General features: G+C 37.4%; 1 long non-coding RNA gene across 1 annotated transcript; it reads right to left on the reverse strand.

Annotated features, from left to right (window-relative positions):
- Positions 1–8,300: 8,300 nt before the first annotated feature.
- On the reverse strand, positions 8,301–15,739 carry LOC118764178. The gene is made up of 3 exons (XR_004999962.1): positions 15,610–15,739; positions 12,287–12,288; positions 8,301–8,315 (listed from the first exon to the last, which is right to left on the reverse strand). It is a non-coding gene; the product is annotated as an uncharacterized LOC118764178 (long non-coding RNA).
- Between the last annotated feature and the right edge of the window lie 1,185 nt (positions 15,740–16,924).

Here is a 16,924-nt window from a genome sequence, read left to right on the forward strand (position 1 = left end):
GCACTGAAAGTGTAACTGCTAGAATAAGAATAGCCTGGGCAAAGTTTAGGGAGCTCTTACCTCTGCTGGTGACTAAAGGCCTCTCGCTCAGAGTAAAAGGTAGACTGTATGATGCGTGTGTACGAACACCCATGCTACATGGCAGTGAAACATGGGCCGTGACTGCTGAGGACATGCGTAAGCTCGTGAGGAATGAAGCCAGTATGCTCCGATGGATGTGTAATGTCAGTGTACATACTCGACAGAGCGTTAGCACCTTGAGAGAAATGTTGTACCTAAGAAGCATCAGTTGTGGTGTGCAAGAGAGACGATTGCGCTGGTATGGTCATGTGGCGAGAATGGATGAAGATAGGTGTGTGAAAAAGTGCCAATCCCTAGCAGTTGAGGGAACCCGTGGAAGAGGTAGACCCAGGAAAACCTGGGACGAGGTGGTGAAGCACGACCTTCGAACTTTAGGCCTCACTGAGGAATGACCAGCGACCGAGACCTTTGGAAATATTCTGTACGTGAGAAGACCAGGCAGGACAAGTGAGCCCAGCCCACTTATGAATGCCTTTCCTCCCTTGGACACAAAGACCTGTTGAGGCAAGCGAAGTCGATATAGAACCTCATCCGACGACAGACACCCATGCCAACCCCCCCTGCTTGCGAAGACATGTTGGGGCAAGCGAAATCGAAACCGAATTGAACCAGCCAGGATCCCTGGTCTGGTGGTACGTATAAAGCACTATCCGACTCGTGGCCGTGGCACGTAAAATACTCCAATGCGACCGTACGACAGGCACCCATGCCAACCCCCTTTGCTTGTGAAGACATGTTGGGGCAAGCGAAATCGAAATCGAATTGAACCAGCCAGGATCCCTGGTCTGGTGGTACGTAAAAAGCACTATCCGACTCGTGGCCGATGCCAGCACCGCCTCGACTGGCTTCCATGCCGGTGGCACATAAAATACACCAATCCGACCGTGGCCGTTGCCAGCCTCGCCTGGCACCTGTGCAGGTGGCACGTAAAAAGCACCCACTACACTCACGGAGTGGTTGGCATTAGGAAGGGCATCCAGCTGTAGAAACATTGCCAGATTAGCCTGGAGCCTGGTGCAGCCTTCTGGCTTCCCAGAACCCCGGTCGAACCGTCCAACCCATGCTAGCATGGAGAACGGACGTTAAACGATGATGATGATGATTATTATTATTATTATTATTGAGTGAGAGAGCAGTTCATGCCATCAAAGTGACACTGGGGTAAAATATACGAAGCCCAATATACCCATCATGACTACCCGTCTGATAAAGGTACACCAGGCACATGCATCACAACCATATGTGCGCGACATGGTGATCTCATATCAAGATAAACAGCACATGACCTTGCAGGTGGGGCCAGTTAGAATTTTCTTCATTTTGAGTAGCCCATCCTGCTCAAACGGTCCCTGAATAAGGGTTGTTTAAGGATGTTGAAAGAACCACCCATGTTTCCAGAGGTGAACTATTCAAACCCCAAAGAATCCCTCTCAACACATGGCTATGATGCTCCCCCACTACTTCTGCTCGTGATCAGAGATGCACATATCGTCAGCCACTAAGGAACATGCTCAACTGGTTAAGGTCAAACAACTGACAAGCAAATCTGTGGTATTGAGCAGAATATTTGCTGTAGCCCATCTTTTATACCAAGACAAAACAATGTACATGATAACACTTCCAATCAGTTAAGATCAGAAGCCATGAGAGCCACTGCCTGGTACTGCATCAGGGCATTTTATTATTATTATTATTATTATTATTATTATTATTATTGTTATTATTATATTATTAGTATTATTAGTATTATTATTATTATATTATTATTATTGTTATTATTATTATTATTATTATATATATTATTATTATTATTATTATTATTATTATTATTTATTATTATTATTATTATTATTATTATTATTATTATTCCATGTTTGACTTTTGCTTTACATTTGCACAAGTTGGCTCCAAGTCTCACCCAGAGACCTCAAGAGACAACAGGTTGGAAGTTTGTGTTGGTGTTATGCCTAGGGTGCCATATATTTCATTTTGTACTTAGTGTTGTACTAGTGAATGCCTAAAAAACCATACGAAAATTATGTTTGTTTTAAAACTTGAGATTACATAGAAAGTATTTTGCGTAGGATATGAGCAGTTCCCATGAGCACTATCTTTTGAATTTCTGCCATTTTTTATCATTATTATTATTATTATTATTATTATTATTATTATTATTATTATTATTATTATTTATTATTATTATTACTTTTTTCCGTCTTTCTTCAAATTTTCTTCCATTTCTCGCCGGGTGTTTTCCGTAAACCTAGGGCAGAGAAGCTCATTGTATGCATTCCTAGATTACACACGCAAATTCATAGGTAAAATATGTATTAAAAAAAAATTAATAAATAAATAAATTCATGGATGGATGTTGTTTTCACAGAAATAATGCTCTTCTCAGTACATGAGCCGTTCCATTTAACACGATTTTTTGCACTTCCTGTAGGGATGGTAAGCCTGGTATCATTTTCAAATAGGTTTCAGTACCTTTTTTATCATTCCTTTATTATTATTATTATTATTATTATTATTATTATTATTATTATTATTATTATTATTACTATTATTATTATTATTATTATTATTATTATTATTATTATTATTCAGTAGTTTTATTTTTATAGTGTGCTTTCACTTCACTACTGAGTGCAGCTCTGTGTGCCTTGGGTATGTGCTGTGATTTGTTGTGATGCTCTGATGGTTATTGTATGGAAAGTGTTCTGCGTAGGATGTGTGCAGTGCCTAGTAGTGCAATTTTCTGTATGTTATATGTGTTTGTAAGTCCTGGTGTTTTTGTTATGTATTTGTCTGAATATTTTTTTATCATGCCTAATGCACCTACTATGATAGGAATTGTTTCTGTTTTTAGATTCCACATTCTGGTTACCTCTATTTCCAGGTCTTTGTATTTTGAAGGTTTCTCCATTTCTTTTAGAGACACGTATGTAGGTTCCAACTCTGTCATGTCTGTGAATATATTCCTTCTTAGCCAGGACTGGGCAGCCAGAGATAATATGATTTATTGTTTCTTGTCCATCTCCACATATTCTGCAGTTACTTGTTATATTTCTTTTCATTACATGTTTTTGGTAATTTCTGGTGGGGAGGCTTTGGTCTTGTGCTGCAATTAAAAATCCCTCTGTCTCTGCTTTGAGTCCTGAGCTTCTCAACCATTGCTGGGATTTTTCTTTGTCTATTTCTTTTGCGTTTAGTTTAGTCCAGTATTTACCATGAAGGGGCTTTTCTTGCCATTGTTTTATCATGGTTCTTTGCTATTCTATTTTTAGTTTGGATTTCATTTGTTTTATAGCTTTTGTTGTTTCTTCATCTTCTTCTTCTTCTTCACATTTGTTAGGTGGTATGATTTCTTGTTTGTGTTTGTCAGCTTCCTTAAATACTGAGAACGGTTTTTTTGTTTTGCTCATGTTTTGCCGCAATTTGTATCAGTTTTCCTTCCTTCTGAAGTAGATATTTTTGCAGTCCTATGGTGGTTATTTTATAGTAGTTTTTCAGCTGTATAAGGCCTCTACCACCTTCTATACGTTGTATATATAGTCTTTCTATGTCAGATTTTGGGTGATGCATCCTAGATCCTGTCATTATTTTTCTTGTTTTCCTATCTATTTTGGTCAGTTCATTTAGTGTCCAGTTAAGGATATTGTAGCTGTAACTTATAACTGGGACAGCTAAAGTGTTAATACCTATTATCTTGTTTTTAGCATTGAGCTCTGTTTTTAGTATTGATCTAACTCGTCTATAATATTCTTTTTTTATTTTCTCTTTCATTTGTGTGTGTTGTGTCTTATCTAGTTCATGGATTCCTAAGTATTTGTAAGTTTGGCTTTGGTCTAATTCTTTTATTTCATTGGTTTTATCTAGTGTGATGTTGTTACTCTTAACTAGTTTTCCTCTTTTCATGGTTACTTTGGCGCATTTTTCTAATCCAAATTTCATATCTATTTCTTTGGTAAATCCATGAACTGTCTTTAATACTGTTTCCAGCTGTTTGTCATTTGCAGCGTATAGTTTTAGGTCATCCACATATAAAAAGGGGCTGATCGTTTTGCCGTAACATTTATATCCGCATCCAGTACTATTTAGCATATCAGGTAGAGGTGACAGTGTCAAGCAGAAAAGGAGTGGAGAGAGCGTGTCTCCCTGGAATATTCCTCTTCTAATGGGGATGTCTTTGGTTTTCATGAGTCCCTGTTTTGTTTGGAGCTGTAGCACTGTTTGCCATTTATTCATAGAGTGTCCTATGAATTTTATAATTGTTGGTTATTATTATTATTATTATTATTATTGTTACTTTTTTTTCTTCTTTCAAATTTGCTTCCATTTCTTGCCGAGTGTCTTCCCAACTCCTAGGGCAAAGAAACTCATAGTATACATTGGTAGGCCATTAAACCAAACTCAATAGTTCGTTCATTTAAAAAAAAATTTTTTTTTTTTAAAGTTAAATTAAAATACATGAGCAGCAACAGTTCTCACATCGACAATGCTCTTCTCAATACGTGTGATGTACCAGTTAAGACAATCTTTTGCACTTCTTGCAGGGATGGTAAGCCATGGATCATTCTCATATAATTTTCGGTTCCCTTCTTGATCATTCCTAGTGCTCCTACGATCACTGGTATTGTAACCGCCTTGAGATGCCACATTTTCTCAATTTCAATGAGTAGGTCTTTATATTTTCTGAGCTTGTCAAACTCTTTCGCTGAGATATGATCACAGGGGATGCTCATGTCGATCAATAAGCAAACTTTATTGTTTTGGTCTTTCACAACAATATCTGGTTTATTGGCCTTGGTGGTTCAGTCTGTATGTACTGGAAAGTCCCACAGAATGGTTACATTTTCTCCTTCAGTTACAGCCTCAGGGTGGTGATTATACCACTTGTCGGCAGTTTTGATATTGTAATGCCGACTTATTAGCCAGTGTAGATATTGGCCAACTCTGTCATGTCTTAATTTATACTCCACTGGTGCTAAGACTTTACATCCAGAGATTAGGTGGTCCACTGTTTCAATCATGTCGTTGCAGAATCGGCATTTTGGGTCTGCTCCATTTTTCATCACATTGGCCTGGTAGTTCCGGGTTAATAGGCTTTGATCTTGAGCAGCCAGGATGAAACCTTCGCTCTCTGCTTTTAACCCTGAGCTCCGTAGCCACTGATGGGTTTGCTTCTGGTCAACATCAGCTTGTTTGCTGCGGGCCACATATTTGCCTTGCAGAGGTTTCTCCTCCCACCTATCAGCCAATTGCTCGTGCGCTTTTTTCGTTGCCATCATTTTCACCTTCTTTGCAACAATAGTTGCCGTATTTCCTCGGGTTGTTCAGTTTGGGTATCCTGCACGAGATCAATAGCAAATTTTTTGCTTTCCTTTATGATAGAATGAAGCTTCTTTCATCTCTCATGATTTTCCACAAGCTTTAGCATCCAGTCATTTGTTATTTCAAGATATTTGGCCAGTCCAATTGTGGTTGTTTTGTAAGCCAGTTCAAATTGGATCAGGCCTCGACCTCCTTGGGCTCTGGGAAGGTAAAGGTGATCTACGTCTGCCTTTGGGTGGTGCATCCTATTACAACTCAGCAGCTTGCGTATTTTCCTATCTATATTCTTTACTTCACTCATATTCCAGTTCAACGTATTGTAGCTATAAGTAACAACTGGAACTGCTAAGGAATTATTATTGTTATTATTGTTATTATTGTTATTATTGTTATTATTATTATTATTATTACTATTATTATTATTATTATTATTATTATCATTAAGGCAGTGAACAATGATGATGATGATGTTAACACACTGGATGAAATGGTATTTCTCCTGTCGCTATGTTCTGAGTTCAAATTATACTCAGGTCAACTTTACTTTCATTCTTTTATAGTCACTTAAATAAGTACCAGTTATGCACTGGGGGTGATGTAATTGCTCAAAAATTCCAGGCTTTGGGCCTATAATAAAAAAGATTATTATTATTATTATTACTCTTATTATTAGTATTATTATTATTATTATTATTGTTGTTGTTGTTGTTGTTGTTATTATTATTATTATTATTATTATTTTTATTGAGTGAGAGAGCGGTTCATGCCATCAAAGTGACACTGGGGTAAAATATACGAAGCCCAATATACCCATCATGACTACCCGTCTGATAAGGGTACACCAGGCACATGCATCACAACCATATGTGCGCAACATGGTGATCTCATATCAAGATAAACAGCACATGACCTTGCAGGTGGGGCCCAGTTAGAATTTTCTTCTGGTTGAGTAGCTCATCCTGCTCAAAAGGTCCCTGAATAAGGATTGTTTAAGGATGTTGAAAGAACCACCCATGTTTCTAGAGGTGAATTATTCAAACCCCAAAGAATCCTTCTCAACACATGGCTATGATGCTCCCCCACTACTTCTGCTCGTGATCAGAGATGCACATATCGTCAGCCACTAAGGGACATGCTCAACTGGTTAAAGTCAAACAACTGACAAGCAAATCTCTGGTATTGAGCAGAATATTTGCTGTAGCCCATCTTTTATACCAAAACAAAACAATGTACATGATAACACTTCCAATCAGTTAAGATCAGAAGCCATGAGAGCTACTGCCTGGTACTGCATCAGGGCATTGGTACTGCATCAGGGCATTTATACTGCATCAGGGCATTTATACTGCATCAGGGCATTGGTACTGCATCAGGGCATTTATTATTATTATTATTATTATTATTATTATTATTATTATTATTATTATTATAAGCTGTCAGAATCATTAGCACACCGGGCGAAATGCTTAGCAGTATTTCTTCTGTCTTTATGTTCTGAGTTCAAATTCTGCTGAGGTCTAGTTTGCCTTTCATCCTTTCAGGGTCGATAAATTAAGTACCTGTTGTGTACTGGGGTCAATCTAATCGATTGGCCTCCCCACTCCCACCAATTTCAGACCTTGTGCTTAGAGTAGAAAGGATTATTATTATTACTATCATTATTATTATTATTATTATTATTATTATTATTATTATTATTATTATTATATTATTATTATTATTATTATTATTATTATTATTATAAGCTGTCAGAATCATTAGCACACCGGGCGAATGCTTAGCAGTATTTCTTCTGTCTTTATGTTCTGAGTTCAAATTCTGCTGAGGTCTAGTTTGCCTTCATCCTTTCAGGGTCGATAAATTAAGTACCTGTTGTGTACTGGGGTCAATCTAATCGATTGGCCTCCCCACTCCCACCAAATTTCAGACCTTGTGCTTAGAGTAGAAAGGATTATTATTATTACTATCATTATTATTATTATTATTATTATTATTATTATTATTATTATTATTATTATTATTATTATTATTGTGCTTAGAGTAGAAAGGATTATTATTATTATTATTATTTTACTTTTTGTGATTTTTTTTTATATACTTATCTAACGATTTCTTCATCTGGAGTTTGTGAGGTGGGGTGCTTACTTTCCATATGAGGAAGTGTTTCGCAAAAAAAAAAAAAAAGAATTATTAAAACATATTCGTGAAATTTCCTGAGTCCTTAAGTAAAACTGCTGTATTCTGACAGCAGAACAATTACTTTAACTTCCATTAATACAAGCTCTTAAAGAACACTTCATCACTTCATATATTCTTGGGCTCTTACTTAACAATAAACAAGCGATAATAATAACACAAGATAAAACATATATAAAAAAAATAAAATTGGAGATAATAAATCAATGAAAAATTAGAATAAACGCACAAAAATTAAAAACAATGAAAAAATACTTTGTTTTTTTTTTAATATATTTCATATTTATAAAATGATTAATATAAAAATACATAAAGTGATTCAAATATATATTTAAAAAAAAAAAATTTTTGCGTGTTTTGTGAATTTGTTTTTTTAATTTAATCTTTTCCATTATATTATTTTCCTGTGTTTTCTCATTAGAAGAAAATAATTACAAAGAAAATAAAAAAAAAATTTGTTAGGAAATTAAATTATTCCTAGTATATATTTGCATTGAATATGTTGTCTAAATATTATCAACCCGAAATAACTTGAGTTTTTATTAGAGACATTTAAAAAAAAAGCAAAACAAGAAAAAAAAATGAATAAATAAAAAAATAAATAAAAATTTCCCATCATGCAATAGCTTATAGGTGCTGTAATAAATAAATATTGATTTCTCTCATTGGCACAAAAACCATAGGCTTCTTGTGAAAGAGCGTAGCTAAATGAATCCTTTCCTACATAGATTCCTGTCACTTGTTGTCAATCATTTTACGGAAACACCGTCTATTACAACAACAACAACAGTACAGCAGCAGTAGCAGCAGCAGCAGCAAGTGGAGGCATAATGGCCCAGTGGTTAGGGCAGCGGACTCACGGTCGGAGGATCGCGGTTTCGATTCCCAGACTGGGCGTTGTGTGTGTTTATTGAGCGAACACACCTAAAGCTCCACGAGGCTCCGGCAGGGGGTGATGGCGATCCCTGTTGTACTCTTTCGCTCCAACTTTTTCTCACTCTTTCTTCCTGTTTCTTGTCCCCAACTTCCTATGCAACCACTGAGCCTGGATGTGCATTCTTCCATCCGTCGATGCTCTCAGTGTCGGGGTTGACCTGCTTTCTCTTCTGCAGGTCTTACGAATAGCAAAGGACCACATTTTGGACTTCTCCCACTAATGGGACGAAGACCGTTTCGCTCAACAAACAAACAAGCAGCAGTAGCAGCAGCAACAACAACGACGATAATGATGATGAAATAATGATAATGATAATATTAATACAAAGAAGAATTTGGAGTACGAAAGCTGTAAAGGTTGTGCCTGTAATAATTGGGGCATTACGATCTGTGAATAATGCGTTCTACACAAATAGTTGAAGGAGATTGGAATAGAATGTTCCGTAGAGCTTCTACAGAAGGTTTGCCTCTTAGGGACAGGAAAGATTATCACAAGGGTTTTGAGCACTTGAAAGACTATTGAATGATTGTGGATACCTAAGGTTACAGGTAATAAATCCTACAAGGAATATGATCAAACCTGAGTTTAAATCGAATCCACCACCCTCTGCAGGAGGCTCGTGGAGCTTTAGGTGTTTTCGCTCAATAAACACACACAATGCCTGGTCTGGGAATCGAAACTGCAATCCTCCAACTGCGAGTCCACTGCCCTAACCACTGGGCCATTGCACTTCCACTGTCAGGAATTATAGGTCTATTAAATTTCACCAAGGTCGACTTTGCCTTTCATCCTTTCAGGGTCGATAAATTAAGTACCAGCTGAGTACTGGGGTCGATGTAGTCGACTTATCCCCCCGCCCCCAAATTTCAGGCCTTGTGCCTATAGTAGAAAGGATTATAGGTCTATTGCATGTTTACCATTATTCTGGAAATTTATAGGCTTCATGGTAGATGAAATGTAAAGCTTTCTGGTAAAGGAGAGCCTGTTGCTAGGGAAATGAGATGACTGCAGAAAGAAGTTAAGAGGAACTGATGATCTGTTGTATAGTGATAGCATGATACTAAGTGAAGTAGGAATAAGAAAGAACTTAGTTTTTGGTTGGTTGATGTACAAGAAAGCATACAATAGCATAGTGTAGTGTTGGCTCTTGGAATGCCAGAGGATATTTGAAGGTGAATGAGAAGTTTACCACCACCACCACCACCACCATCACCATCACCACCACCATCATCATCGATATCATCACCACCACTACCATAAACACCACCATTACGAACACTGCCGCCACCTCTACCATTATCATCATCTCCATCATCTTTGTAGTCATTGTCATCGTCGTCATTGTCATCGTCGTCATTGTCATCGTCGTCGTCGTCATCATCATCATTACCATCATCACCACCAACATCATCATCGATATCATCACCACAACTACCATGAACATTACCATTACAAACACCACTGCCACCACTGCCATCATCATCTCCATCATCATTGTCGTCATTGTTGTCATCGTCGTCATTGTCATCACCATCATCACCATCATCATCATCATCATTGATATCATCACCACCACTACCATGAACATCACCATTACAAACACCACTGCCACCACTGCCATCGTCATCATCATCTCCATCATCATTGTTATCATTGTCATCGTCGTCGTCATCATCATCACCATCATCACCATCATCATCATCATCATCATCATCCTTGAAGATCAGTATTGCAATATTACGTTTGAAAAACTATGTTGTGCATAGTTAACAGAAAAATACTGTCTGCAGCCAGAAATATCCAAAAAGTTGCTGAAACAGTAAGAAAATTCTAGAACAAAAAGAAGAATGACAGGACAAATTGTCGGAAAGAAAAGAGCTACTGACCTTTGGAACCGTACGTAATTTCCCGCTGATCCTAGCAACAATTATGTTTGCCTTTGATGGCAGTTTTGATAGAAATGTTGCAATAAAATTTTTTGTATAGAAATGAATGTATTTTCTATATATATCCCAAGGTGGTATTTCCTACCAGTTGGCATTCTATATTGTTTCAGCAACTGCATTACGCTGCTTTGGAATAATATCTTAATGACAATTTTGAGCAGTTGCAGATCAAATGTCCAATACGTTCCATAGAAATGTGATATAATCATCAGTTTTGGTCGCATCTTGGTGAAACAGCCTCTTTTGTTTATTAAGTATTTTATTACCATTTTCTGCTCTTGAACTGCAAAAGGATAACTTTAAAATTGGGATGTGATCTCAGGATCAATAGGCCAAGGGGAGCTACACTTCTTGTAGATGTTAGCATCATCTGCATGTTTAGAAGAGAAAACTTGTACATAATTTTATTCAGAATTGTTAGCGCGCCAGAATAAATGCTTAGCAGTATTTCACCCATAAGAGCACGCCGGGTGAAATGCGTAGCCGTATTTCATCTGTTGCTACGTTCTGAGTTCAAATTCCGCCGAGGTCGACTTTGCCTTTCATACTTTCGGGGTCGATTATATAAGTACCAGTTACGCACTGGGGTCGTTGTCTGTCCTTGTTTGTCCTCTCTGTGTGTAGCCCCTTGTGGATTGTAAAGAAATAGGTATTTCACCCATCACTACGTTCTGAGTTCAAATTCCGCCAAGGTCGACTTTGCCTTTCATCCTTTCGGGGTTGATAAATTAAGTACCAGTGAAATTCTGGGATCACTGTAATTGAGTGGCCTAAAATTTCAGGCGTTGTGCCTCTAATAGAAAGGATTCTGATGTGCAAAGTGTTTCTCCTCCCAATCTTTGATGAAATACGTTGGTCCAGAAGTTCTGCTGGTGCCATGTATATGGCATCCACCCGTGAATTATAGTCATGGTTGTTGATGGTGCTGTGTAAATGGCACCCACCCATGAATTGTAGTTGTGGTCATTGCTGGTGTCATGTAAATGGTGCCTGTGCCGGTGGCATGTAAAAAGCACCCATTACACTCCTGGAATGGTTAGCATCAGGAGGAGCATCCACCTGTAGAAACCATGCCAAATCAGACTGGAGCCTGACGCAGCTCTCTGGCACATCAGCTCCAGTCAAACCATCTAACCCATACCAGCATGGAGAGTGGACGTTAAAAGATGATGATGATGATGATGGTTATCAAGAAGTGATAAGAAGGGAAGCTGGCTGAATATTTAGCACACTGGGCAAAATGCTCTGTGGCATTTTGTCCGTCCTTACATTCTGAGTTCAAATTTTGCTGAGGTCGACTTTGTTTTGCACCCTTTCAGAGTCAATAAAATAAATACCAGTTGAGTACTGGGATCGATGTAATCGACTTACCCACTTCTCCAAACATGCTGGCCTTGTGCCAAAATTTGAAACTAAGGCAGCGAGCTGGCAGAATCATTATCATGCATGCCAGGCAAATCCTTGGCAGCTTTTCACACATCTTTATGTTCTCTGAGTTCAAACTCTGCTGAGGTCGACTTTGTCTTTCATCCTTTCAGGGTCGATAAAATAAGGACCAGCTGAACACTGGGGTCGATGTAAATGGCTTACCCACTTCCCCAAACATTCTGGCCTTGTGCCAAAATTTGAAACTAAAGCAGCAAGCTGGCAGAATCATTACTGCACTGGATAAAATGCCTGGCAACATTTCATACATCTTTATGTTCTGCCGAGGTTGACTTCGCCTTTCTTCCTTACAGGATCGATAAAGTAAATACCAGTTGAATATTGGGGTCGATATAATTGACTATACTCCTTTCCTGAACTTATTGGCCTGGTGCTAAAATTTGAAACCAATATTATTGAGAAGTGGATAATCCTTGAGAAGTTTTCTCCAGACCAATAAGTACTAGGGCTGTTTGTTTGTTTGTTTCTGTCTTTCTTTCTTTCTTCCTTTCTCTCTTTCTCTCCCTCAGTTTTCTCTCTCTCTCTCTCTCTGTTTACCTTCTCTCTCTAATACTAAAACCCATGTTGATCTATTGATCAGAGAAATTCACGTGCTCTGAAAGAGTTCAGCAAACATTTTTTACCACTTTATTGGAAATCCAACAGAAAAATCTGTTGGTTGAAAAAAAACAAACAAAAAATTCTGTATTTGAAGATGGATTGAAGAATGTTCTCTGTCCTAAGGCCAAAAGATATTGTAAATCTATAAATTTAGATTTTAAAATTTCATTAATTTCGATCAATGTTCTGGGTCACCCAGCTGTACTTGGTGACTTATATCAACATTACAATTGTATTTTTACTCTCAAATAAAATACTGATTTCAAATTTTGACTCAAGGCCAGCAATTCTGAGACAGGGGATAAGTTGATTACATTGACATCAGTGTTCAACTGGTACTTATTTTACAAACCTCTTAAAGTATGAAAGGCCAAGTAGACATCAGCAGGATTTGAACTCAGTACATGAAGTCGGACGAAATGCCGCTAAGCATTTTGCCTGGCATGCTAGCGATCAGAATGATGAGGCTGGATGTGATATGGTGATGGTGGTGGTGGTGGTGGTGGTGTGGTGGTGGTGATGATGATGATGGCTGCAGCAAAAGAAGAGAATCTGAGATGCTATATAAAAAAGAAGAGTAAAAAATCCTCATGTAAAAAAAAAACCAGATCATAAACAAAAAAGAGGAAACAGAACGAAACATGGATCCTAATCTGAATGCAAAGAGAGGGAAACAAGCCAAGCCAGGAGACAAGTTGGAAAAATATACAGTTCTCTGAGGCCATACACAACAAACAAACAAAACAAACAAAAAAGAAGTAAAATTGAAACAACCCGTTTACAATTCATCAGCACCATGATCATCATCATCATCATCATTGTCATCATCATCATCATCGTCATCATCATTATCATCATTATCATTATTGTCATCAACATTGTCATCATCATTGTCATTGTCGTCATCGACATCATCATCATCGTCGTCATTATTATCATCATTATTGTCATCAACATTGTCATCATCATCGTCATCATAGACATCATCATCATCATTGTCATCATCATCATTGTTATCATCATCATTGTCATCATCATCGTTGTCATCATCATCATCATCATCATCATTGTCATCAACATTGTCATCATCATCGTCATCGTCGTCATCGACATCATTATCATCATCACCATTGTCATCATCATTTAACATCATCATCATCATCATTGCTCTTATCATTATGATTATCGTTAAGGCAGCAAGCTGGCAGAATCGTTAGCACACCAGGTAAAATGCTTAGCAGTATTTCACCTGTCGCTACATTCTGAGCTCAAATTCTGCTGAGGTCGACTTTGCCTTTCATCCCCTTCCCCACAAGAGTGTGTGCTACCCGGGGTGGCCCTTCTGTTTGACGCTCCTGGACCCCACAAAAAAATGCATACTGCCTACAGCAGACCCAAAAGTGGTGCCACTTTAAAAGTGGCATCAGAGACACGGACCCCCACCCCACCTCACCCCAGCTATGCTAGTGTCTCTAAACTTCAGGCCTTGAGCTGATAGTAGAAAGGTTTGTGATTGTTATTGTTGTTCTTACTACTACTACTACTACTACTACTACTGCCACCACTACAACTACCACCACCACCACCACCACCACTACCACCACCACCACTACTACTACTACTACTACTACTACTACTACTACTAACTACTACTACTACTACTTCTACTAGCATTATCTTCATCATCATTATAATTCGAATATGCTGATTTGTGGTAATAAACTCATATAACAAAATCGCATTGAATTTTTATTTCGTTTCATTTTTATTTTATTTCCCTTTTTATTTATATCAATTTTTTTTCCATAAATTATTTTTTCTTTTTTTTTTGGCGTTTTTTTTACCATAAGGTATTTTTTGAAAATTAATAATTTAGTTTTTCTTTTTTTTTTTTTTTCGAAAGTCTAGACATCGATCAGCAGTTTTTACCTTCATTATATATTCAAGTGCTGCAGCGTTTTGTGTTTTTTTGTTGCAACATGTACTGCCAGCAGTAATTGAGGGATGTTCCTGTATAGCCATTATTACCTGTTTAATACACTCACAACAATATAAAAGCTCCCTTAAAATTAGCTTAACCAGAGAAGGCAAACATATACAAATATACCACAAGAGATGCTTGGGATGCACTCTCTGATATGCTAGAAATAGCAGCCTTTATGATGCTGCGTTTAATTCATTATGAAGCAGAACTTATAGTAGATGGAATCATAAGTGTTACACATTGAGATATGCATAGGTGGAGGTGTGGTTACAGGCACAGATGTGGCTGTGTGGTGAACCACTTGTTTCAAGTTCAGTCCTCCTACTGTGTGATTTTGGACAAATATATATATATATATATATTATATATATATATATATATATTAAAATTAAAATGAGGGTGAAAAATTGGATATTAATTTGATAACATCGATTTTAACACCAGTGGTCAGGCATATAAAAAAAACTGAGGTTCAGTAAATAGTATTAGATATATAAAAATAAGAGAGAATTTTACCACTATGTGGAAACCCTTATGCTAGAAGAAGATCTGCTATGGTCTTAACCACTAAGAATTGTCCTCTCGAAAATTTAACAAACACCAGATCTTCTTCTAGCATAAGGGTTTCCACATAGTGGTAAAATTCCCTCTTATATTCATATATATATATATATACTTGATATAAAATAGTGTACATTTAAACACAAGAAAAACTACCTTTAACAAGCAGCTTCATATGCTAGAAGAAGCAGTCAAAACGACCAAAACCACATTTAAGAGCAATTTCGAAGGGAATGAAAAATAACAACTTTTACCTTGTTATTTTTTTAGTCATACCTAGGTTTAGAATTTTATTTAGCAAATAAAATAATTTGCTAGGCAAAATTGTCATCAGTGACCACACCAAAACATTAACATATAATTTAGAGACCAAATAACACATGTCTCATTATTATATATTATAATTTTTCGAATTCACTGTGCAAGCGCAGTTTCAGTCGGCAGCTAATGAAAAAATGCCGAACTAATCTTCTAAAAATACTAAAATCATATACATAAAATATATAGGGTAGCGAATTTTTTACTTGAAACATTAAGGACTTTTTCATTACTTGAGCGTTATACTAATACATCTATTTGTTGTCTACACCACCTGTCTTCGTCTTTTGTTTTTTTGTGAATTCTCCCTATATATATATATATATATATATATATCCTTCGAAACGTAGAGTAGATGAAACCATAGCGACTGAAGAAGGGGTTTTTTCTTTGTGTTAATTGTCTTGTACTCTTTTTTTTGTTGTTTAAAAAAAATGTCCAGTTCCTTTGGTCTGTGTCTATGTTTTCGTTTCTCATTGTGTACGACGTCTTTTTGGTGTCCTGTACTCATATATGCGTGTATATGTACATGTAGAGGTAGGTACGTACATATATGTTTATATATATGCATATGTTTTATTTTATTTATTAATATATATATATATACATATATACACACACACAAATATATAAAAAAAACCCATGCTCATTATTACATTGGGAGATTTAACCACATTGGTTTCAATTAGTCATGCCTTATCCCTTAGCCTTGAGATTTTGATGATAGGGTAGGTTTGAGAGGTTACCAAGATAATGCATGATTAATTCAAAACAATGTGGATAAATAAGCATTACATTTGACACAACAATCTGGAGGCTGAAGAGTGTTCAAGTGAAATGGTACACCCCTTCCCACATGACAAGTGGTATGAAACAGCCACTATAAAGCCAGGCAGTTCAGCCATTGTAGGAGGTCGAAGTCGGTCGGTCAGTAGTGGTAGATTCGTTGTATGAGTTTCTCAGTTGGAGCCACCGACAGTTATGTGATTTATATGAGTTTGGGCTACCATCAAGGTAGACATTTCACAGACATTGTCTTGCAGAGCTATCAGCAATAGCAAGATAGACAAAGTCAAAGATAATAAGACGTGGAATACCACCACAACACAATAGTGGCAACAAGAATATTACATTTTATTGTGTCTGGGGAAAGTCATTCTCTTTTAGTGTCTTATTAATTTAGTGGAGACGCAATGGCCCAGTGGTTAGGGCTACGGACTCACGGTCGTAGGATCGCGGTTTCGATTCCCAGACCGGGCGTTGTGAGTGTTTATTGAGCGAAAACACCTAAAGCTCCACGAGGCTCCGGCAGGGATGGTGGTGATCCCTGCTGTACTCTTTCACCACAACTTTCTCTCACTCTTACTTCCTGTTTCTGTTGTACCTGTATTTCAAAGGGCCGGCCTTGTCACTCTCTGTGTCACGCTGAATATCCCCGAGAACTACGTTAAGAGTACATGTGTCTGTGGAGTGCTCAGCCACTTACACGTTAATTTCACGAGCAGGCTGTTCCGTTGATCG

This window comes from Octopus sinensis, linkage group LG7 (assembly GCF_006345805.1).
Source record: "Octopus sinensis linkage group LG7, ASM634580v1, whole genome shotgun sequence".
Lineage (NCBI taxonomy): Eukaryota > Metazoa > Mollusca > Cephalopoda > Octopoda > Octopodidae > Octopus > Octopus sinensis.